This window comes from Ruditapes philippinarum, unplaced genomic scaffold (genome assembly GCF_026571515.1).
Source record: "Ruditapes philippinarum isolate M1 unplaced genomic scaffold, ASM2657151v2 ctg1899_1_1_1_1, whole genome shotgun sequence".
NCBI lineage: Eukaryota > Metazoa > Mollusca > Bivalvia > Venerida > Veneridae > Ruditapes > Ruditapes philippinarum.
Window position 1 is genome coordinate 40,342 of NW_026857526.1, and position 2,938 is coordinate 43,279.

Consider the following 2,938-nt stretch of genomic DNA (forward strand, 5'->3'; position numbering starts at 1 on the left):
AGTCTGCAATTCTTATGTAATTTTGTTGTGATTAATGCTTCCGAGGGATCACTTTGTTTCTAGATTTTTACACGAATATGATTATTGACCAAATTTGTATTACAAATGGTGTAAGTAAGAAAAAGGGGAGCTAACTATATAATGTCCAAATAATGCACCAGAGTAAAAGGAAAGTATCTAATAGTGTATATTCCACTATCCCCTTCTGAGTCACTGGTGAATCCCTGTGAACAATGGCTAGTAAAATATAAATTCTTCGAAATGCAGCTAATCTGCCATTAGATTATAATGTTCTTTACACTAGTAAACCAGTGATCGATAGATAGAACAAATTAAATTGCTACTTGCAACTAACTGATTTGTCAACAAATAAATGAAATCAACATTGTAACTGAATTTAGGTTAAAATCAAGCACTTAAGTAATCACTCACTTATTTTCAGCAAATTTTAATGAACACTTATGATGGGTCGACCTTCTCAGGATTAGACTGCTCTCCAGCCGGGGGATTATTTTGCCCCGTTATCAACTGCACATAATCCTGTTACCATCCTGGTTTCACACTCGGTCGCTTGGGACGTCGTAGAGTCATAGGTGTGGTAACAGTTGGTTGGACTGGTTGTTTTTGAAAGGTTGATGTAGGCTGATGTGTAGGTTATGTGGGCATGGCATCTGGAGTAGAAGGGACCGGTTTGCGATCTGGGCTATTACACATCGTGTCTGGGGAATCGACAGGCGTGTTACTTGTAAGTTCACTACTGTGAATTGGTGAGGTGTCCGTTCTAGTGGTACTCATGTCGGTGTCTAAATTACCGGAAGTGGTTCCGGGTATCAACCGTGTCTGTATGAGAGTTGTCTGACGTAAAGGAGTTTTTGCACTTGGACGGTAGTTATTGCACGTTGACAGTAGTTTGCACTTTACAGTACCGTCCATGAACAGGCTCAATTAATACAGATTAGACGCAATTAAGATGGAGACAATGCTACTGAGAATTGAGTACCGCTCAAGCCGGTGCTAGGGGGCGTGAGGGATGTTGCACTTATTCATTATCCCTCATGTACAGACTCAATCAAACCGAGTCTGCAATTCTTATGTAATTTTGTTGTGATTAATGCTTCCGAGGGATCACTTTGTTTCTAGATTTTTACACGAATATGATTATTGACCAAATTTGTATTACAAATGGTGTAAGTAAGAAAAAGGGGAGCTAACTATATAATGTCCAAATAATGCACCAGAGTAAAAGGAAAGTATCTAATAGTGTATATTCCACTATCCCCTTCTGAGTCACTGGTGAATCCCTGTGAACAATGGCTAACTGCACGTGCATGTGTAGTTATTGCACGTTGACAGTAGTTTGCACTTTACAGTACCGTCCATGAACAGGCTCAATCAAACCGAGCCTGCAACATTTTTTAATTTTGTTGGGCTTTCTTTAGGGATTCTTATTTCTCTCTATTTTGACAAACTCTGTAAATCAGTCGCAATAGTTTGACGTGCTTGGGGTTTGTACACGGGTGTATAACGACGGAGGAACTTCCTGTTGTGTAGCGTCATTCGCCCAGAACCATCAGTTCGTACGGGATATTGGTCAAATTGATGGATTTCAATGATCTGACCTGTTTTATCCAACTTCAGAGGGTGACCACCAGTCTGGTTTTGTATTCTTACGAAGTCACCAACTTTGAGTGGCGGATAAACATTGAAGCGGGTCTTGGGCATAAACTAGTGGAAGGAGGATTGGGCTGAGAAGGTACGATTACAATGTCAGCAATTATTCCTTATACTTGTGATGTCAGCAGTTATTCCTGACAAGAAGACAGTCTGCTCAGCTCTAGATGTCATTGAAGTTACACCTTGGTGAGCCGAATGAAAGGAGGTAAGTATATCCTGTCGCAGGGAAGGGGAATCACCAGTCAGTCTTTGGAGACGCCGTCAACTGTGGACAAATGGTCTCTAAACGGGAAGAAATCTTGTAGGGAAGGCGGGAAGTCGGTACGAGTGGCTTGGACACCCGTTTCTATAAGTTCCACTAGTTGGTGCATAGGTTCATCACTCGATGTAGCTGTGCGTAGTTTGTCCCATGTTACACATTTCATGTTTTCAATTGAATTAACAGCTGATAAATACAGGTAAGACTAATTGTTTATGAATACTGATGAGATGTCATCAATGAGTACCATTGGTTCTGCAGCTTCGGTCGGTAGCGCGAAACGGCATCTGGTGCTCGGTTCTTGGCACCTGGCACATATAGCATCTTAAACTTGTATTGAAGCGTCTTTTCCTTCAAGTTGCGGAGACGTTCGTTTGGGATATTTTCTAGGGAATTATCCCCAAATAGTTTCAACAACGGTTTATGATCCACTACTATCACTAAGTTATCACATCCAAGTATCGAGCTTTCTCAAGGGCATCAGCTACAGCTAAAGCTTCGCCCTCGACTGGTGCATATCGCGATTCTGTAGCACTAGTGAATCTGCTTCCAACTAAAGTGATTTTCCACCCATAATTACATCAAAACGGTCTAGTTTGGGCACATTCACAGTGTTTTTGAAATAACCAGAATCTATTCCATTTTTAGACCAATCCGTCGCTAGGCAGGTCAACTTAGTGGGTTCATATATTCGCACACCGTTTTCAATCTCGTTGATGATCACAGATTTTGACTCCTGAAAGAGGTCATCGAGGGTTGAGTCCCACTTAAAAGGTGTACTTGGTTTAAGTAACTGACGGAATGATAACATGCGATATGTCAGAATGAACGTTATAAGACCGAACCATGATCGTACTTCAGTTATGTTCTTGGGTGTTGAGAATTCAAGAATCGCATGAATATATCTTGCACATGAGCGAACACTTTTTGGTGTTATTTCAAAACCAGCAAATTCCACATTGTCCTGGGCAAATACAAACTTATGAGGATTAAGCGTTACGCTAT